This window comes from Salmo trutta, chromosome 4 (genome assembly GCF_901001165.1).
Source record: "Salmo trutta chromosome 4, fSalTru1.1, whole genome shotgun sequence".
Lineage (NCBI taxonomy): Eukaryota > Metazoa > Chordata > Actinopteri > Salmoniformes > Salmonidae > Salmo > Salmo trutta.
Window position 1 is genome coordinate 40634122 of NC_042960.1, and position 23960 is coordinate 40658081.

Here is a 23960-nt window from a genome sequence, read left to right on the forward strand (position 1 = left end):
TCCTTGCGACATGAGGTGATGGCAGCGGATAAATGGCATGACAATGTGTCTCAGGATCTCATCACGGTATCTCTGTGCATTCAAATATCCATAAATAAATGCAATTGTGTTCATTGTCCATAGTTTAATTCTGCCCATACCATAACCCCCCTGCCACCATGGGGCACTCTGTTCACAACGTTGACATCAGCACACCGCTCAGCCACAACACGATATAGACACTGTCTGCCATCTTCAATTGAAACTGGGCCTCATCTGCGAAGAGCATACTTTTCCAGTGTGCCAGCGGCCATCGAAGCTGAAGTCGGTTACGACACCGGACTGCAGTCAGGTCAAGACCATGGTAAAGACGTGCTGTGTGACAAAACGTTTTAGTGGCTTTTAATTGTCCCCAGCACAAGGTGGACCTGTGTAATGATCATGCTGTTTAATCAGCTTCTTGATATGCCACACATGTCAGGTGTATGGATTGTCTTTGCAAAGGAGAAACGCTCTCTAAAAGGGATGTAAAGAAATTTGCACACAAAAGTTGAGAGAAATAAGGTTCTTATGCGTATGGAACATTAAAGCTCATGAAACATAGGACCAACAGTTTACATGTTGTGTTCATATTTTTGTATGTCCAACACCCATTTCGTATGATATGTTATGAATTACAAGTTGTATTATATGTTCCGAATTTGCAGAAAGTACTACAGTTGAAGTCGGAGGTTTACATACACCTTAGCCAAATACATTTAAACTCAGTTTTTCACAATTCCTGACATTTAATCCTCGTAAAAAATCCCTGTTTTAGCTCAGTTAGGATCACCACTTTATTTTAAGAATGTGAAATGTCCGAATAATAGTAGAGAGAATGATTTATTTAAGCTTTTATTTCTTTCATCACATTCCCAGTGGGTCAGAAGTTTACATACACTCAGTTAGCATTTGCTAGCATTGCCTTTAAATTGTTTAACTGGGGTCAAACGTTTTGGGTAGCCTTTCGCAACCTTCCCACAATAAGTTGGGTGAATTTTGGCCCATTCCTCCTAACAAAGCTGGTGTAACTGTGTCATTTGTGATGGCCACTCCAATACCTTGACATTGTTGTCCTTAATCAATTTTGCCACAACTTCGGAAGTATGCTTGGTGTCATTGTTCTTTTGGAAGACCCATTTGTGACCAAGCTTTAACTTCCTGACTGATGTCATGAGATGTTGCTTCAATATATACACATCATTTTCTTTCCTCATGATGCCATCTATTTTGTGAGGTGCACCAGTCCCTCCTGCAGCAAAGTACCACCACAACATGTGCCACCCCCGTGCTTCACGGTTGGGATGGTGTTCTTCGTCTTGCAAGCATCCCCCTTTTGCCTCCAAACATAAAGATGGTCATTATGGCCAATGTCACGTCCTGGCCAGTATAAGGGTTAATTGGTATTGTAGTTTGGTCAGGACGTGGCAGAGGGTATTTGTTTTATGTGGTTCAGGGTGGTGTTTTGGTAAAAGGGCGTTTGATTTAGTATTTCCGGGTTTTTGGTTTATGATCTATGTTTATGTAATTCTATGTCTAGTCTAGGTAGTCTGTTTTCTATGTAGAGTTAATTGGGGTGGACTTCCAATTGAAGGCAGCTGTGTGGTGTTGCCTTTGATTGGAAGTCCTATATTAGTTGGGTGTGTTTGTCTAATTGTGGGAGATTGTTCTGAGTTTAGCCTTGTGCCTTGCCAGACTGTTTTGTTGTTCGTGAGTTCGTTTTGGAGTGTTCTTTTTTATTTAATAAATGTTCAAAAATGAACAACCGCATGCCTGCTGCGTTTTGGTCCTCCTTCACCGACGACAACCGTGACAGCCAAACAGTTCTATTTTTGATTCATCAGACCAGAGGATATTTCTCCAAAAAGTACGATCTTTGTCCCCATGTGCAGTTGCAAACCGTAGTCTGCCTTTTTTATGGCGGTTTTGGAGCAGTGGCTTCTTCCTTGCTGAGCGGCATTTCAGGTTATGTCGATATTGGACTAGTTTTACTGTGGATATAGATACTTTGGTACCTGTTTCCTCCAGCATCTTCACAATGTCCTTTGCCGTTGTTCTGGGATTGATTCGCACTTTTCGCACCAAAGTAAGTTCATCTCTAGGAGACACAATGCCTCTCCTTCCTGAGCGGTATTACGGCTGCATGGTCCCATGGTGTTTATACTTGAGTACTATTGTTTGTACAGATGAAAGTGGTACTTTCAGGCATTTGGAATTTGCTCCCAAAGATGAACCAGACTTGTAGAGGTCTACAATATTTTTTCTGAGGTCTTGGCTGATTTCTTTTGATTTTCCTATGATGTCAAGCAAAGAGGCACTGAGTTTGAAGGTAGGCCTTGATATACATCCACAGGTACACCTCCAATTGACTCTAATGATGTCAATTAGCCGATCAGAAGCTTCTAAAGCCATGACATCATTTTCTGGAATTTTCCAAGCTGTTTAAAGGCACAGTCAACTTAGTGTATGTAAACTTCTGACCCACTGGAATTGTGATATAGTGAAATAATTGTTTGAAAAATTACTTGTGTCATGCGCAAAGTAGATGTCCAAACTGACTTGCCAAAACTATAGTTTGTTAACAAGAAATTTGAGGAGTGGTTGAAAAATGAGTTTTAATGACTCCAATCTAAGTGTATGTAAACTTCTGACTTCATCTGTATATGTTACGGATTTGCAAAAAAGAAATCTAGGTAGGTGGCTAGTTGGCTAACGTTAGCTAGCTGGTTAACATTAGGAAGAAGTTGATTGTATGACCGTATGTAGAGTTTCTACAGTTGTAAATTCCGGACTATCCAAATAAAGTGTGACCTGCAGTTGTCACAAAAGATGAGAGGTATTTTCGTTAGGTAGAAATAAAGTAATTTGAGCAAAACATTTTAGTGTACCAGCGATTCGTAATGTTTGAATATATTTTCTGACTGATGCATGCTACATTTGGATCGGTTTGAGGTCCCATGCAGACTAATGCACTCATATCTTAAACATTTGACCGGGGACCGATGTGTATTGGGGAATGTTACGTCCCTACTGACAGGATTCTTGGTCAGAGGCTTTGTAGCGGCAAGGTGAAACTTGTGTAAGAAGCTGCTCCCCAGTTACCCACAAGGGCTAAACAGTGGCAGCTAGCTGTAAGCTAGAGTATGCAAGCAATTTACCTCTACCTAGTCAGTACTGCACTAGACGCATCACATGCACCCTGCCGTTGCTCGCTGAAACAGTCTTAAGGCTGTAGAATACCCAGCAGGCCAGTGTGTATTGTGGATTTCAGCTCAGCCCTTGGCGTATCATACATTCTTATAGCTAAGCCATGCAGTGAGTCATGGACATATCTAGGAACCTCATTACGATAAGTATAGAGACACATGGTTTGCCGTGAGCCTTAGAACACAGTACATGTGCAGGTTTGCCTGGCTGCTCCTCAGTAAACGTTTGAAGAGGAGATTCAAGTACGTTACCTAGAGCTATACAGTTATGCTAGTTGTATGAGGCCATGCATTTCTCTAGCTTACTATCCTGCAAGTTTCTTTAGGGGATGTCTCATTTTCTGTCTGCAGATGAAGGGTGAAGTCAGTCTAGTCCCGTAGTCCAGTAAAAGGACAAAATGATCATTTGGACAATTCTCTGTTGGAACAATGTGTCTGTAGAATGGTATTTTCTCACAATTTCAGTAAGTCTAATGTCATTAACATCAAACTCTTATTTCCAACATGAATGTCATGTTGAATTTAAAGTTGTAAAAAGAAACCAAACCAATTAATTAAAACAGAGGCAAAGAACAAGGTAGAACAGATGACAGTGTCATACAGGGCAAGATAAGTGAAGTCTCTTCTGGACTTTTCTTTTTTGTAAAAAAAATGGCTGCATCGACTATATCCATGTAACTGAAGGTCTTATTAAAGCAGACACGTTCATTTGTTTAAGTCATTCAAGGCCCACAGGTCTCTAATGGGTAATGATTTATCACAGGGCAGAATTCAGCATTCAGGCATCCTCAGAACCTGCACGCACTTCTCTACGCAGGTGTCATATTACTTATTAAATTAATGCGAGAGGAAGTCACTGTTTTGGGCTCCGGAATTAATCACTGACGACGCCAAAGGAGGAGAGATGGAATAGGAGCACTTCTCTCTTTCATTCTCTCTCTCGTCCTCCACCTCTCTCTCTTGTGGCGCCATGGGACGCGTTCATTCTGCACATCAAAGAGTGCAGGAGAGGGTGGGTTCTGAAAGCCTGAGCGCTCACAACCAGGTCAGAATGACATGGCAGGTGTGTTGGGACGAGGACTGATTAAGGGGGGCCTGCAGAGAGAAGAGAGTATTATTCGAGAGGAAGGGGGAGAGAAAGAATGAAAGGAGAGAGGAGTCTATGTCTGTTGGAGATTCTTCAGCACCAGCTACAGTCTTAACAGCTGCTCTCTCAGTGTGTTCTCATAGACTAGATGTAACATAGTAAACGTAAATCTGGGATACTAATTTTTATGATATGTTACGTTTGGTATAGTTACATAAGACAGATGGTTACTTAAGGCAATAACCAAAAGGTTGCGAGTTTTGAATATCTTTACTTTAGCATTTTAGCAACTTTTCAACAACTTACTATTTTTCTATTGTGCAACTACTTAGCATGTTAGCTAACACTTCCCCTAACCTTAACCCTTTAACATAACTCCTAAACTTAACCTTAACCCCTAACCTAGCTAAGGTTACGGTTAGGTTTAGAATAAGGGTTAGCGCAAGGGTTAACATTAGGGTAAGTCTTAAGTTTGGGGTTAGGATAAGGGTTAAGGTTAGGTTTAGAGCTAGGATTAGGGTTAATAGATAGGTGATGCAGATACAGACTAACTGCATCATCTCCTTCAGTGTAGAACTAAGCATGTAATTGCTGTACATGACAGTCATTGTTCTACAGCTCATTTTGCATGCCGAATAATGCCGGGCAATATCAGTAGCCTAGTCAAATTGTGCACAGCATCGCGTGCTGACCAATGAAACGTAGACCTATTCCTTAAACACATCTTGCACAATATTTGGCTTATTACTTTAGTCAAAACCAATGAAATGTGTTGTGTTCTTTTTTATCAAATGCCCTGTTAAATTGTGTTTTACCGAATAAAACACCGGCGACACAACTCTCATCTGGCTATAGGCTACATGATGATCGGGGCTTACATTAGATTGTATTTTTAATGTTCAGGTTCACCATTAACAATAGTTTTGGTAGTTTTGATTGAATCAATCTGTGTGTATATGGTCACTTTTAGATACACAGGGTAAAGTTCATAATTTCATAAGAGGACAGCAATCACTTTTGTGAACCTCACTGCATGGTCGAAGTGGGAGAAGCTCACTCCGAGTCTGTCAAGTCAAAATGCTCTAAGCCGTGTTATTTGATTTCCCACTCGTCTTCTGGGCTAGACACTCCCCCACTGAAGTGCTCCGCAGTGTTGCCAACCAATTTTCAGGGGCAGTTGCTAGGGGCAGGTCGATTTGTTGCTAAAAGTAGCTAAATTATATTGTGATGTCATTGCGTGATGACGTCATTACGTAATAACGTAAAACTGCGTCTTTACATAGAATAGACAATGATGTTACTCAAATTGACTTGCCATCTCGGCGAAAAATATGATTTGACATTTGTTAGTTTAGATTTGTTTGTTTTTTATCACATTTTTATTTGTAAAAGTAATGTAAACACAACACATTTTATATGATCAGATATTTTTTTTAAACAACACATTGAATTATTGAACATTTACATATTACACATTATTGAAGAATTACATTTGATTTATTTTCTTTTATACTAGTAAACCTACACATTCTGAACAATTAACATGCTATCTAACTGATCAACAATTATAGGTACAAGCTAATAACAAGGTATATATGCTATCTTACTGAACAAGCAACTTAACTCAAATAATGATGTTGTGCTGCTTGGCTGGCCAGCTGCTCAATGGTTTCCTCCAGATATTGCCACTGTTCTCATTGACACTGCAGTGCACACTGTTAACATCAGCGGTGTGTCTTCGCCAGTTCCAGAAAGACCACTCCTTGCATACGTACTGTAAATATGATGAATCATAGATTGGCAAGGAAATCCTCTTCATCTTCACTGTCAAACTGCATTGTCACAGAGCTGGAACCAGCAGAAGAGGATGGAGCGCCCTTAAAGCTGTATGCTGCTGTGGTGCCAAACTGCTGCAGAACTTCACTTGGTAGTTTATGCTGGTAACAGGTATCACCAGCAAGCTTCAGTCCATACCACACCAGGAGTATGGAGTTAAGGATGTGCAGTGACATTCTATTTCTTAACTTTGACTTGACCACACTCATTTGGCTGAACAGCCGTTCAACCTCTGCATTTGAGTGTGGCAAGGAGAGGTCAGCGAGTGAAGCTTTGTACAGTTCTTCAAATGGATTTGACCCGGAAGAGTCCGTGTAGTAAATTCACTTCACTCCAAAACTCGACTGTATTTTCAGGTGAGTCCCACCTAAACAGATGTATGTTTCTCCATTGGGAAACAATTGCATCAATTGTTTGGGGCTTGTAGCTCAGCTACTTTGATAATTTCAGTAGTGCCTTTATTGTGCTTTAGGGTTTCCTCAACACATAACAAGGCCATGTTTCGCAAGGCTTCTAGGTTGTCTGGGAGCCTTGATTACAGCTCCTTGCGTAAAGCAACAATGTAGTTGATGCACTGTCTCCAAATGACCTTTTCATCCTCTGGCGCAAGACGGTGTTGGTACACCGTGCTCTCGAAAAGGTACCCAAGGTATGGTGATGGACTGAGATGTCCCTCAATGGCATCCTTCAGAACATAGGGTTGACGTTAAGAGGTGTACCAGATTGTCCAAAAGCTTGACAGGAGCTGTTTGCTCTCTCTCAAATGACTTCACTGCAACTTGTATTTCAAGAATGTCAGGTAGACATAGTTGGTCTTGTCCATGTATATGGCGTGGAGCACTTCCGCCATGTATCAATGCTCACTGGCCATTGTCAACTCAAAGTGGAGCTTCAGTTCTTCCCACTGGCTCAATATACGAGTTACCGCAGGCTCAATCGATAGCCAACGTGTGGCACACACTTTGGTGATCCGCAGGAGTTTCTGGCCACAATTAATTGTGGCATACAGTGCTTTGTACGCCTCGCGCCGTTTTGGGAAAATCGAAAACAAGTTGTAGGTTTCCCTGATTAAGTACTTAAGATGGTTTCTTTGGATGCTGCACTGACAGCCAATTATAAAGAATGGCACACAGCGGATGAGTACCAAATTGGGCAATGCACATTCTTCCTTTAAAATCTTGTGCACCCCGTTGTGCACCCCAGTCATCACTGACACATTATCAGTGCCAATACCCTGAAGATTCTCTTTTTTAAGGTTACACTTCTCAAGAATCTCAACTACCGCCTTTGCTATTGATCTGGCATTGCCCCGCTCCAATTCAACCAGCCCGAGAAATGTGGACACAACAGTTGTTTTTTTAGCACTGAAATACCGAATCACCACACCCAGGTATTTCGAGACACTGACATCAATGGACTCATCCAAAAGGAGACTGAACTTCTTATCCCACACATCTGATGTTACCCTTTTGAGAAAATAAGGAGCCAGTATTCCCCTAATTATTTCTATGCTGTTGGTGCGGTGCATTTGGAAGTTTGTTGCTGCCACAGAATCTGATAAGGCAGCTTTCCAAGCCATACCTAAATGGTTGCATGCTAGCAGTGAACAATGGTCCGCAATGGCCATTGCCATAGTAGCTTCTGTGCTTTTGCAGTTATCCACTTTCTTAACGAACTGTGGTAATGTAGACAGCATTGTGGAGTTGTACGGTTTTTATTTATTTGTATGCTTTGTTGTAGCACAATGTTTTTTGATGTCATACATGTTTGCAAGCATATCTGATTTGCAGTACGCACAGTATGCCCAACAATCATCCCCAATTACTGGCTTCAGCCACAATTTAAATTCGGGTACAGACACTCTTTTCTGTAATTCTGACTGTACAATTTTAATTGAGACATGTTAATTGATGTCATTTAGAGGGGAAATGCGTGCATTTTAGCGTTTGAGTCACTTTTCAAAAGTTGCTAAAAGTTCCAAATACATTTTTAAAAGTAGCTAAATTTGTTGCTAGGTGCTGTTTGAAAAAGAAGCTGCCGGTCGTTAGTCTTGAGCAAGGGTCTTGAGAGCGTTTTTGACTGCCGTGCCGCAAAATTGCAAAACAAAAATCCCGATCAGCTGTTGAAGATGGTGGGCTCAGATAGGACAAAGAAAAGCTAATAATTTATGATATATCCTCTGACATAAGACCTATTTTCTGTTTTGGTAAACTAGTTTTTGTTATTCAACGCTAGGCTACAGAGTCAATGAGTCGTTAACTAACGTTATCTAAGTTAGTTAATCAAGTCAGCAGCAATTATAAACTAAGTGGCCTTATTTTGACATGTGTGTCACAAGTATTTGTTTCACAAAGAATCATTAGAAAATAGTTGTTGATGATGAGGACACCTCAAGCCCTGTGTGACCAGCAAGGAGGTATTTCACTGTGCCACCCCTGGAAATAATATCGCTTCGAACCCAGCATTGAGGGTTTGTCTGTTTTTATTGAAAGTCAGTTTAGCCAATGTTATGCCTGGAGAGAGAAAGAGAGAGCAAGAGGGCAGTATGAGAGAGATGGACAGATACAGACACACACATAATGTACATGGGCATGGATATATGAATAGATATTGGATGCTATTATTGTTGTAACAACATTATTTCTAATAGAACTGTTAAGCATCTGAATATGAATACCATGTCTGTGGATTCAAAACCATCAGACAGACCACAAATCAAGACAAACTTTGCATGCAACTGACTACAATCGAGGACATCCAGCAGTGGATCAAATCATTACCTGTCACCTGGAGGACAGATTAATCTAAACAACCAGTTGGCCCGAAAAGTGTTTTGTCTTTAGATGCACTTTACGGTTATGAATAATAACTATCTATCTATTACGTTGTGATGTGACTTTAGATGAATTCATATGATTAGTGATATGAATGTTATCAGAGCATGACAAGACAGGAACATTTTTAGATTTCAGGCAGATTACAGATGCCAACATAACCCCAAGCCATGGGGAACTGAAGAGGCAGAAATACAAATTGCTTTGCCAAGATGAGTGTGACACTTCTCCACACTCAAGTAAGCAGAGGCAGGCAGTGTCGGTAAATTTTCCTTCATGAAATTGAAAATCTTACTACTACTAATATCAAGCTACTCTGGTGAGCCTTGTTTTGTACAGTGTTGTAAACCGGTCCCAGACATGGAGAAACTGTTCCTGTCAAAGTTTTATCTGTGTTTTTTCCTAGTGAATTAAGCATTTCAACCATCAAATCAAATGTTATTTGTCACATGCACCGAATAAAACAGGTGCAGCTAAATAAAAAATACAAAAAAGAAATTAAAGAGCAACAATAAAATAACAGTAGCGAAGCTATATACAAGGGGTACCGGTACAGAGATAATGTGCGGGGGCACAGGTTAGTCGAGGTAATTGAGGTAAAATGTACATTACCATTCAAAAGTTTGGGGTCACATAGAAATGTTTTATTTTTTGGTCCATTAAAATAACATCAAATTGATCAGAAATACAGTGTAGACATTGTTAATGTTGTGAATGACAGTTGTAGCTGGAAACGGCAGATGCTTTATGGAATATCTATGTAGGCGTACAGAGGCCCATTATTAGCAACCATCACTCATGTGTTCCAATGGCACGTTGTGTTAGCCTTTTCCAAGTTTATAATTTTAAAAGGCTAATTTATCATTAGAAAACCCTTTTGCAATTATGTTAGCACAGATGAAAACTGTTCAGAATAGAAAGAGGTTGTGGGAGGCCCCGCTGCACAACTGAGCAAGAGGACAAATACATTATTATTTTTTTTTTTCACCTTTATTTAACCAGGTAGGCTAGTTGAGACCAAGTTCTCATTTGCAACTGCGACCTGGCCAAGATAAAGCAAAGCAGTTCGACACAAACAACAACACAGAGTTACACATGGAAAAAACAAACATACAATCAATAATACAGTAGAAAAATCTATATACAGCATGTGCAAATGAGGTAGGATAAGAGATAAATAAGCCATGGTGGTGAAGTAATTACAATATAGCAATTAAATACTCGAATGGTAGAATGTAAAGAAGATGAATGTGCAAGTAGAGATACTGGGGTGCAAAGGAGCAAGATAAATAAATAAATAAATACAGTATGGGGATGAGGTAGATTGGATGGGCTATTTACAGATGGGCTATGTACAGTTGCAGTGATCTGTGAGCTACTCTGACAGCTGGTGCTTAAAGCTAGTGAGGGAGGTAAGAGTCTCCAACTATAGTGATTTTTGTAGTTCGTTCCAGTCATTGGCAGCAGAGAACTGGAAGGAGAGGCGGCCAAAGGAAGAATTGGCTTTGGGGGTGACCAGTGAGATATACCTGCTGGAGCGCGTGCTACGGGTGGGTGCTGCTATAGTGACGAGTGAGCTGAGATAAGGCGGGGCTTTACCTAGCAGAGACTTGTAGATGACCTGGAGCCAGTGAGTTTGGCGACGGGTATGAAGCGAGGGTCAGCCAACGAGAGCGTACAGGTTGCAGTGGTGGGTAGTATATAGGGCTTTGGTGACAAAACGGATGGCACTGTGATAGACTGCATCCAATTTGTTGAGTAGAGCGTTGGAGGCTATTTGTAAATTACATCGAGGAAGTCGAGGATCGGTTGGATGGTCAATTTTACGAGGGTATGTTTGGCAGCATGAGTGAAGGATGCTTTGTTGCGTAATAGGAAGCCAATTCTAGATTTAATTTTGGATTGGAGATGTTTAATTTGAGTCTGGAAGGAGAGTTTACAGTCTAACCAGACACCTAGATATTTGTAGTGTCTAGTTTGAAAAACAAATGCCTCACAAGTCCTCAACTGGCAGCTTCAATAAATAATACCCGCAAAACACCAATCTCAACTTCAACGGTGAAGAGGCGACTCCGGGATGCTGGCCTTCTAGGCATAGTTACTCTGTCCAGTGTCTGTGTTCTTTTACCCATCTTAATCTTTTCTTTTTATTGGCCAGTCTGAGATATGGCTTTTTCTTTGCAACTCTGCCTAGAAGGCCAGCATCCCGGAGTGGCCTCTTCACTGTTGACGTTGAGGGAGTAGTACACAGCATTGTACGAGATCTTCAATTTCTCGCATAGAATAGCCTTCAATTCTCAGAACAAGAATAGACTGACGAGTTTCAGAAGAAAGTTATTTGTTTCTGGCCATTTTGAGCCTGTAATTGAACCCACAAATGTTGATGCTCCAGATACTCAACTAGTCTAAAGAAGGCCAGTTTTATTGTTTCTTTATTCAGAACAACAGTTTTCAGCTGTGCTAACATAACTGAAAAAGGGCTTTCTAATGATCAATTAGCCTTTTAAAATGATAAACTTGGATTAGCTAACACAGCGTGCCATTGTAACACAGGAGTGATGGTTGCTGATAATGGGCCTCTGTGCGCCTATGAAGATATTCCATTAAAAAAATGAGCCGTTTCCAGCTACAATAGTCATTTACAATGTCTAAACTGTATTTCAGATCAATTTGATGTTATTTTAATGGACAATTTTTTTTGATTTTCTTTCAAAAACAAGAAAAGTTAGGTACATTAAATTAAATTCCAAACAAAAAAGTGAACTCGGCTCCATACTTCATTGAGGCAGATGGCTTGTTCATAACAAAACCCTTTGATATTTCTAACCATTTGAATAACTTTTTTTGTTGACAAAATTAGCGAATTTAGGCATGACATGCAAACAACAAATGCTGAGCCTTCATATTCATGCATATCGGACCAAATAATGAAAGACAAGCACTGTAGTTTTTGTTCCGCAAAGTTGGTGTGAAGAGTGTACATTGTTTTGCTATCTATAAATAAGGACAAGTCACCTGGTACTAACAACCTGCATGGTACATTTTTGAGGTTGGTGGCAGGATACATTGCAATTCCTGTTTGTCACATCTTCAATTTAAGCCTAGAAGACGTTGTGTGCCCTCAGGCCTGGAGGGAGGCAAGAGTCACTAACAAAGCACTCTTTAATGGTTCAAACAGCCAACCAATCTGCCTGTTACCTGTGCTTAGGAAACTTTTGGGAAGAAAATGTGTTTGACCACATACAATGTTATTTTACAGAAAACAAATTCGCAACAGACTTTCAGCATGCTCATAGGGAAGGGTACTCAACATGCTCGGCACTGATACAAATGACTGATGATTGGCTGAAATAAATTGATAATAAGAAGATTGTGAGAGCTGTTTTGTTGGACTTCAGTACAGCTTTTGATATCATTGATAATAACCGATTGTTGCAAAAATGTAGGTGTTATGGTTTTACATCCTCTGTCTTATAATGGATTGAGAGTTACCTATCTAATAGAACACAGAGGGTTTTCTTTAATCAAATCCTTTCTAATGCAAATTTGGGTTGAGTGTGGTGTGCTGCAGGGCAGCCGGCTTGGGCCATTATTGTTTTCTGTTTTTACAAATTACCTTCACTGACCTTGAATAAAGCCTGTGTGTCAATGTACGCTGATGAGTCAACAGTATACACGTCACCTACGACAGTAAAATAAATAACTGACCCCCTGAACATAGAGCACCAGTCAGCTTTAGAATGGGTAACTAGCAATAGGCTGGTGCTAAATAGCTCAAAAACTTAAATTATTGTTTTTGGGACAAATCACTTGCTCAACCCTAAACCTACATCTAGATCTATTATTGAATAATGTGGCGGTTGAACAAGTTTAGGAGACTAAACTCCTGGGTGTAACACTAGATAGTAAGCTGTCATGACCAAAACATATAGACTCAGTGGTTGCTAAAATGGGAAGAGGTATATCTCAATCAACCGGACAGGTCTTACAGGCTCTAACCTGGACTACTGCCCAGTTGTGTAATCATGTGTGGCAAATGACATAGGCTAATTGCAGTTGGTCCAAAACAGAGCAGCAGATATTGCACTTAGACGTACACGGAGGGCAAATGTCAATAACATGCATGTCAATCTCTCATGGCTCAAAGTTAAGGAGAGATTAACTGCATCTCTATTGGACTTTATTTGAGGTGTTGAAGGTACCAAATTGTCTGTTCAAGCAGTTGGCTCACAGTTCGTACTCATTGGTACCACACAAGACATTGTATCTTCATAGTCCCCAGGTCCAGAACAGAGGCTGGAAAACACACAGTATTATTAAATAGAGCCATGACTACATGAAACTCTCTGCCACCCAAGGTAATTCAAGCAAGCAATAAATCCAGATTCAAAAACTAATAAAAGAACACCTTATGGGATGACGGGGACTGAGAAGAAATGCATAAATATTTTTTATTTTGAATTGTATTGTGTATTGTATAATGTAGTGTTATGTATTCTATGTATTCAATTTATTGTTTTGTTTCCTCTCTGGACACCAGGAAGAGTAGCCTTGGCTGCAGCTAATTGGGGATCCTAACATGCTGACTACACCAGGGCACTCACGTGTTGATTTTGTCCATCCACACCAGGCGTGATCGGGACATGCAGGTTGAAATATCAAAACGAACTCTGAACTAACTATATTAATTTGGGGACAGGTCGAGACACATGAAAGATTCATGGTATTAAGCTAGCTAGCTTGCTGATGCTAACTAATTTGTCCTGGGATATAAACATTGGGATGTTATTTTACCTGAAATGCACAAGGTCCTTTTTTTCCTGGATCTTTGTAGAATTTTGACCCATTCTGAGTCACACAAAAAATGTTCCCTACTCTGACAATTAATCCACAGAAAAAAGGGGAAACCTAGTTAGGTTTTAGTAATCTCCTTTTCTTTAGATGGCGGTTGGCAACCAACATTAAGTTGCATTACCACCACCGACTGGACTGTGGACCTCTGTTCAGCTTTCAATCACCCACATGGGTATGCACTCCTAATAACCATTGAGGAGATGGGAGAGGCGGGACTTGAAGTGCATCACTTGTAAAAAATAGAACCAAGTTCTATTTTAGCGCCTGGCTACACAGATGCTCGTTGATGCGTGCAAGCAGTTTGGGTGAAATGATTGAATAACATGTATGTGTACATTTATTTTGCAACACTCACTTGCGAAATGTGGACGGTGTGGTCAGGAAGTAATAAAATACAAAATAAAATACCATACCATTGAAGCTATTTCACTCAACTCTGCCTCATGCCCAACCACTACAGAGTTAGTTAGTTAGCTTCATAGCTAGCTGTAAAAAGTGTTAGTGTTATTAGCCTTAGCCTATTTAGCTAGCTCATACTAGCTAATCTGCCACTGCCATGATGGATATCAGAAAGTACCCAAACAAAACCAAAGGAGAGCAATGAGCAGCTCCAGCAGCATCAAACCACTGAGGCTGTCGCCAAGCCCAACAGTGATGATGCTGCCGAGCTCCAGCTAGTTCCATGTGGAGAGCCCACTTACTCTTCTGCAAGTGCCGCCAGGATAATGGCTCCACAGCCCAGTAAAACTCTGACTGTTCCTGATCATCTTGAAACAGAGAAGCAAGCCCAGGTTAGCCTTGAATCCTACCCTAGCTTCAGGTTTTATGTCAAACTTTTTAATATAATAGCAACTGGCTTACAGGAAGAGAGTGGCTGGAGTACTCAGTTACTGCAATGTGGCATTTTGTTTCCCATGTCAAAAGTTCTGTGTTGGGTCCAATGCTCACGCAGAAAAGGCCTTCACCCAAGCTGGGTATTCTAACTGGAAGCATGCTATTGATTGTACCAAAGGATTCGTTTGGCACGCATCACATAAAGAATATTTGAAATGCACTGCACTTTGGAAAGAAAAACAAGTTTTAAGTGCTATGGGAACATCGGCGTCAACTAGTGCTGTGGTGGTCATGAAATGTTGTCAGCTGGTGATTGTCAAGCAAATAACTGCTGGGCTCACGGTAATCCGGGGAATTTACTAAATTACTCACGATAAACATTCACAAAAAACATAACAATTATTTTAAGAATTATAGATACAGAACTCCTCTATGCACTCTATGTCCGATTTTAAAATAGCTTTTCGGTGAAAGCACATTTTGCAATGTTCTAAGTAGATAGCCCGGCATCACTGGGCTAGCTATTTAGACACCCAGCAAGTTTAGCACTCACCAAAGTCAGATTTACTATAAGAAAAATGTTATTACCTTTGCTGTCTTCATCAAAATGCACTCCCAGGACTTCTACTTCAATAACAAATGTTGGTTTGGTCCCAAATAATCCATTGTTATATCCAAATAGCGGCGTTTTGTTCGTGCGTTCAAGACACTATCCGAAAGGGTAAATTAGGGTGACGAGCATGACGCATTTTGTGACAAAAAAATTCTAAATATTCCATTACCGTACTTCGAAGCATGTCAACCGCTGTTTAAAATCAATTTTTATGCCATTTTTCTCATAAAAAAGCGATAATATTCCGACCGGGAAATCGTTTTTTTATTACAAAGAGAGCGAAAGTAAAAGCATGGGATCCCCTCATGCACGAGCCTCTGTCTGATGGCCCTCTGATAGAGCACTTGCCAAAAGCGCTAGTGTGTTTCAGCCTGGGCCTGGAATTACGTCATTCAGCTTTTTCCCGGGTTCTGAGAGCCTATGGGAGCCGTAGGAAGTGTCACGTCATGCCAGAGATCCCCTGTTTTTGTTAGAGATGATCAAGGAGGGCAAGAAATGGTCAGACAGGCCACTTCCTGTAAGGAATCTTCTCAGGTTTTTGCCTGCCATATGAGTTCTGTTATACTCACAGACACCATTCAAACAGTTTTAGAAACTTTAGGGTGTTTTCTATTCAAAGTCAATAATTATATGCATATTCTAGTTACTGGGCAGGAGTAGTAACCAGATTAAATCGGGTACATTTTTTATCCGGCCGTGCAAATACTGCCCCCTATCCCCAACAGGTTAAAAGTCTAATAAATCCTTGTAATATATCCTACATTATTTATTTTAGACAGGTCTAAAGAAACATGATATGAAGAAAATGTTGTCTATTTCAAAAGATGGCGCCGGAAGAAATGGCAGCAGTTTTACAGCAGTTTTTATTTGTAACTTATTTTGTACATAATGTTTCTGCAACCGTATCTTACGGCAAAAAAGAGCTTCTGGATATCAGGACAGCGATCACTCACCTATGATTAGACAAAGATTTTTTTCTACAACAAAGACGACGCACAAGACATTCTCCAAACACCCCACAGGACCGACATCCCCGTTATTTGCAAGAGGAAGCGACGCAGGTACAGAGGACAAAGAGCTGGATGCCTGGTCAGGACCTGGAGAAGGCGACTGGGAAAGCTGCCGTTACCGTCAATACTTCTCGCCAACGTGCAATCATTGGACAATAAATTAGACGAGGTATGATCACAAATATTCTACAAACGGGACATCAAAAACTGTAATATCCTATGTTTCACAGAATCGTGGATGAATGACGACATGGATATTCAGCTAGCGGGATATACGCTGCACCGGCAAGTTAGAACAGCACACTCCGTTAAGACGAATGGGGGGCGGTCTGTGCATATTTGTAAACAAAAGCTGGTGCACGAAATCTAAGGAAGTCTCTAGATTTTGCTCGCCTGAAGTAGAGTATATTGTGATAAATTGCAGGCCACACTACCTGCCTAGAGAGTTTTCAGCTATACTTTTCATGGCTGTTTATTTATCACCACAGACAGATGCTGGCACTAAGACCGCACTCAGTCAGCTGTATAAGGAAATAAGCAAACAGGAAACCACTCACCCAGAGACTGTGCTCGTAGTGGCCGGAGACTTTAACCTCTTATGGCTAGGGGGCAGTATTTTCACGGCCGGATAAAAAACGTACCCAATTTAATCTGATTATTACTCCTGCCCAGAAACTAGAATATGCATATAATTATTAGCTTTGGATAGAAAACACTCAAGTTTCTAAAACTGTTTGAATGGTGTCTGTGAGTATAACAGAACTCATTTGGCAGGCCAAAACCTGAGAAGATTCCAAACAGGAAGCGCCCTCTCTGACCATATCTTGTCCTTTGTGATCATCTCTAACCAAAACAGGGGATCTCTGGCATGACGTGACACTTCCTACGGCTCCCATAGGCTCTCAGAACCAGGGAAAAAGCTGAATGACGTTAAAAATTCAGACACCCATTTTTCAAGCTAGCATATAATGTCACATAAACCCAAACCACGGCTAAATGCAGCACTAACCTTTGATGATCTTCATCAGATGACAATCTTAGGACATTATGTTATACAATACATGCATGTCTGTTCAATCAAGTTCATATTTACATTCATTGACTATTTATATTCATTTACTACAGCTTAGCATTCAACACCATAGTACCCTCAAAGCTCATCACTAAGCTAAGTATCCTGGGACTAAACACCTCCCTCTGCAGCTGGATCCTGGACTTCCTGACGGCCACCCCCAGGTGGTGAGGGTAGGTAGCAACACATCTGCCACGCTGATCCTCAACACTGGAGCTCCCCAGGGGTGCGTGCTCAGTCCCCTCCTGTACTCCATGTTCACCCACGACTGCATGGCCAGGCACAACTCCAACACATCATTAAGTTTGCAGACGACACAACAGTGGTAGGCCTGATCACAGACTGCGATGAGACAGCCTATAGGGAGGAGGTCAGAGACCTGGCCGTGTGGTGCCAGAATAAAAACCTATCCCTCAACGTAACCAAGACTAAGGAGATGATTGTGGACTACAGGAAAAGGAGGACCGAGCACGCTCCCATTCTCATTGACGGGGCTATAGTGGAGAAGGTTGAGAGCTTCAAGTTCCTTGGTGTCCACATCAACAACAAACTAGAATGGTCCAAACACACCAAGACAGTCGTGAAGAGGGCACAACAAAGCCTATTTTCCCTCAGGAAACTAAAAAGATTTGGCATGGGTCCTGAGATCCTCAAAAGGTGCTACAGCTGCAACATCGAGAGCATCCTGACTGGTTGCATCACTGCCTGGAACAGCAATTGCTTGGCCTCTGACCACAAGGCACTACAGAGGGTAGTGCATACGGCCCAGTACATCACTGGGGCTAAGCTGCCTGCCATCCAGGACCTCTACACCAGGCGGTGTCAGAGGAAAGCCCTAAACATTGTCAAAGACTCCAGCCACCCCAGTCATAGACTGTTCTCTCTACTACCGCATGGCAAGCGGTACCGGAGTGCCAAGTCTAGGACAAAAAGGCTTCTCAACAGTTTTTACCCCCAAGCCATAAGACTCCTGAACAGGTAATCAAATGGCTACCCGAACGATTTGCATTGTGTGCCCCCCCAACCCCCGTCCCAAACCCTCTTTTTATGCTGCTGCTACTCTCTGTTTATCATATATGCATAGTCACTTTAACCCCTGGTTGGGGTTTGTTATGCCATTAGCATAAGAAAATGTTATATTTTTTTCAAATATAGGACTATGTTATATCGTTTTATAGATACACCTCTCCTGAATCGAACCACGTTGTCCGATTTCAAAAAGGCTTTACAGCAAATGCGAAACATTAGATTATGTTAGAGGAGTATATCGTAAAAGTAGCCACAGCCATTTTCCAACCAACCACATGCATGACAAATGACCAAAAAACAGCTAAATGCAGCACTAACCTTTGACAATCTTCATCAGATGACACTCTTAGGACATCATGTTACACAATACATGCATTCTTTTGTTCGATAAATTTCATATTTATATATAAAAACAGCATTTTACATCGGCGCGTGACGTTGACTAACTATTTTCCCTCAAATGCATCCGGTGAAACAGCGCTACAATTTACTAAATTACTATTCGAAAACATTTTTAAAATGTAATATTGTCATTCTAAGATTTATAGATGAATATCTCTTGAAAGCACCTGTAATGCCAGATTTAAAAATAACTTTACTGGGTAATCACACTTTGCGATAAAAGGGGATGCGATACTCAGAAAAATAGGCTACCGTTACAGGTCAGCGCCATCTTGGAACAATCGCATATCAAATCTACTCTTGTATACCATTGTCAATAATCCCTTACCTTTGATTATCTCCATCAGAAAGCACTTCCAGGCATCCCAGGTCCACAACAAATGTATTTTCGTTCGAAAAAGTTAATCCTTTACGTCCCAATAGCTTGTTCTTGTTAGCGCGTTCTGAAGGCTGCTCCAAAACTTCCGTCGGCCGCAGGACTCCTCTTTCAATAAAATGCTTATTTTTTTTTTTTAGGTTCGTTCAAACATGTCAAACATTGTATAACATAAATCTTTAGGGCCTTTTTCAACCAGAGCTCCAATAAGATTCAAGGGGGACGATTGCATTGTCTTTCAAAACATTTCGAAAGGGGAGGGTAGCCACGGGCGCCGGCGTCATAATGGTGATGGCCCTCCTCATGTGACCACTTTCCACAGCGTCTCATTCAGTCAGTTTTCACAGTAGGAGACTCAAACCACTTTGTAAAGACTGGGGACATCTAGTGGAAGCAATAGGAAGTGCTCAATGAACCATTGCTCACGGTGTGACTTATAGGCAAAGTGATGAAGTTGAGTCAGCAATTCAGAATTCCACATCCTGTTACGATCGGTCTCGGGGTTTTGACTGCCATATGACTTCTGTTATACTCACAGACACCATTCAAACAGTTTTAGAAACTTTAGGGTGTTTTCTATCCACAAGTATTAATTATATGCATATCCTAGCTCTGAGTTTGAGTAGGAGGCCGTTTAAAAATTAGTTTTTTTAATCGCTGTAGCACCCCCTATCCTAGGCGACCGTCAAGAGGTTAACTATACATTCATATACATACTACCTCAATTGGGCCGACCAACCAGTGCTCCCGCACATTGGCTAACCGGGCTATCTGCATTGTGTCCCGCAACCCACCACCCGCCAACCCGTCTCTTACGCTACTACTACTCTCTGTTCATCATATATGCATTGTCCCTTTAACCATATCTACATGTACATACTACCTCAATCAGCCTGACCAACCAGTGTCTGTATGTAGCCTCGCTACTTTTATAGCCTGTCTTTTTATTTCTTTACTTACCTATTGTTCACCTAACACCTTTTTTGCACTATTGGTTAGAGCCTGTAAGGAAGCATTTCACTGTAAGGTCTACACCTGTTGTATTCGGCGCACGTGACAAATAAACTTTGATTTGAAGAACAGAATAGCATTCGCTGCTTTGTCCTTATTTTAGGCCTTGATCTGGCTTTGCCATATGGCTGTGGGCTACACTAGTTAATTTAGCAGACAAGATTGTTTAGATTTGTTTTGTGGTATTATTTTTAAATTATTTTATAGTATGAAGAAAACATTTGAACATTGCTGAATAAAATAGAAAGGACATTTCCTCCAAATGATTTGAGGGAGTGCACACATGCGGCAATTCTGTGTTGAGCGGTTAACAAAGAAACAGGTACTCCTATATGCTTCATTTAGAGTTATTTATGTAACTTTAGTTGTGATACAAATGTTGGGCTATATGTTTTGATTTTTAATACATTCCAAGGCTGCATAATGTGACTCTAATGATGATTTGAAAAAAGTTGTATGAAAGGCATGAGCTTTGCTTTGTTTTTTTCCCAGGCTGTACACACTTCATCAGTCTCTCATTCACAATTTGACAAGCAATTGATAATGCCTCAAATTTTCCATCTGCATCCTCTTTGTGTGGCCATAATCCCGCTAAAAGCCTTTTGCGGCCAGTGACCATTATGCTCTTGGGCAGAATATAATAATAATAATTCCATTGTCCCCGCTGTGTGCCGAAGCACCTCTCACTCACATGGCTCTCAGTCACGTGACTGAGAGCCATGTGACTGACAGACAATTCAGGGAAGCAATTACGTGCATCCTTATCCAATTCCGAGGTGCATATTGAAGATTCCGAGGCACATATTGAAGATATTGGAATAATTGTCCACATTTACTTTTCATCAGCCAACAAGATGAGTAGGCCTTATGAACAGCAAACGCACTAGCCTAAGTCAATCTACTATCCCCATGGTACAACATTTGACCTATTCTATTCTGTGCGAGAAATAAATATTAAAAACATAGTCCGGGACAGGCTATTTCTTCATATTATAAGAGCAGCAATGCGCACACAGCAGTAGGCTAAAGCGCGGAATGTTCCAGGGAAACACCATTCTCAAAAGTGACCACAAATTAAATTATGCATGTAATGCTTTTATAATAAAGGTGCATTTTTTGGTAAAAATTACCCCCCCCCACAAAAAATGTAATCTATGCACTTAAATAGCGAATGGAGGATGCTTTTCCATGGTTCATTTTATTTTCATGCCAGCCAGGTAGGCTATACTCCTGTTTTAAAGAGAAGCAATGTGCTTGAGAAATAAATATAGTAGGCGTAGCCTATAGAAAGCTGATGGGATTTTTAATTGCATTTTCTCACGCAATTACATAGCCTATAGAAATGTTGCGCAACATGAGCTCATGGGCTATAATGAAGTGTTTGATTAGATTTTCGATTTCATTGATGTCAGAGTGATTAGAGGGACAATAGAGTGCTGAGTACCATGCAGTTAGCAAGTTTGTTAGCTACTGATGACCTTCAGCAGCATCAGTGCTTGGAGAAGCCTAATTACCGTGACTAAATGGTCACATGGAATTTGACTGCCATCATGATTCGTGACCATTGGTGTGGCAGTAATACGGTCACCGTAACAGTCCTAGTGTCAACTTGCTAAGGAAGGGCACCAGGCAAGAAATCTCATGTATTTGTTGGCGATTGTGGACATTATTGAAAATTTTCTTTCGTCATGATGCCATCTATTTTGTGAAGTACACCAGTCCCTCCTACAGCAAAGCACCCCCACGACATGATGCTGCCACCCCCATGCTTCACAGTTGTGATTGTGTTCTTCTGCTTGCAAGCGTCCCCCTTTTTCCTCCAAACATAACGATGGTCATTATGGCCAAACAGTCCTATTTTTGTTTCATCACACCAGAGGACATTTCCCCAAAAAGTACGATCTTTGTCCCCATGTGCAGTTGCAAATCGTAGTCTGGCTTTTTTATGGCGGTTTTGGAGCAGTGGCTTCTTCCTTGCTGAGCGGCCTTTCAGGTTATGTCGATATAGGACACGCTTTACTGTGGATATAAATACTTTTGTACCTGTTTCCTCCAGCATCTTCACAAGGTCCTTTGCTGTTGTTCTGGGATAGATTTTCACTTTCGCACCAAAGTACATTCATCTCTAGGAGACAGAACGTGTCTCCTTCCTGAGCGGTATGATGGCTGCGTGGTCCCATGGTGTTTATACTTGAGAACTATTGTTTGTACAGATGAACGTGGTATCTTCAGGCATTTGGAAATTGCTCCCAAGGCTGAACCAGACTTGTGGAGGTGTACCATTTTTTTTCTGAGGTCTTGGCTGATTTCTTTTGAGTTTCCCATGATGTCAAGCAAAGAAGCACTGAATTTGAAGGTAGGCCTTGAAATACATCCACAGATACACCTCCAATTGACTCAAATGATGTCAATTAGCCTATCAGAAGCTTCTAAAGCCATGACATCATTTTCTGGAATTTCTGGATTCTGTCAATTGTGCTGATACAGCGCAACTGACCTAGGCTACAGTCACTTCAAAAGCACTCAATCAATGGTCTCGGAGCCTCTGCATTTTAACTTTATCTTTATAGCTTGATATGAGCAAAAATAAATATAATTCCAATGCAATTTAAAAAAACATATTTTTTTTACCCCCACACCGATTTCAACTGCCCATTTAGTCATTTTATCCTGGCGTCGGGTTTGGGTTATGGTGTCTGCGATGGTCTCTAGAGCCCAGGTGTGTCCCATCTGTAGCCCCTCTCCCCTCTCTCTCACTCAGAGTGGTGGTAATACATGGAGAAGGAGTTGGCATCCTCGTAAAAAGACCTTCTAGAGCCAATCCCAACAGCATTATGCCATCCTTCTAAATCCCTTTCCCTCTCTTTATCCCTGTCTGCTAGAGGAGCCTGCTCATACTTTGGTGCAGGGGGCGGCATCGTATATTGTTGTTGAAGAGGAGATGGCACAGGAGGAGCAGGAGGAGGGTAACATCTCCTGGGGAGGGTAGCCACTGCTGTGTAGCCACTCATCTTCCAAACACCATAAAAAATCCACCCCAACAGGGTCACCTGGAAAGACTGATCTGGCATCAGGGTAGCCCGAAACTTGTGAGAAAGGAGTCCCGGAGCGAGGTGGGGAGGGCATTCCTCCTCCCTGGTAGGAAGCAGAGAAGCCTGGGGTGTATTGAGTACAATAATTGTTAATGTCTCTATAAAACGCCTCTATGCTTCAATATTAGTCACGTTTTTTCACTACACTCACAAAATCAAATGCTTACAGAAAATCAAACCATACAGACAGGAAGGTGCATCCTACCTTTCATATCCAGCTGAGCGTGAACGATTTTCCCCATGACAAGTGTTATGCAGGTGTTTGACCATGTACTTAGCCCCCCTGGTGTTGGTGAAGATCTCCTCCACCTCTCCAAACTTGGTGCACATCTCGGCCAGGAAGTTGTCATTGAGGCGAACGAATGTCAACTCCTTGAGGGAAATGGCCCCTTGTATTCACAGGATTCACATTCACAGGAGGGACCATAATGAGAGGTTTATGAATAAAGCATGCAAACAGGCAGCACTAGGCCTCTTATTCTCATAATGACCTCAACACAGTCATCTTGAGAAAAATAATAGCAACAGATACATAGCCTGTTCCCAAAACTGTTTGTGCTGTCTTGCCAACTCCTTTGATCATTATCAAACATGTTAGATATAACAATGACCATTGGAGTTCGCAAGTCGACAGATGTAGGACCAGTCTTTCAGACACACATTATATGCTTTAAATCTCACATACA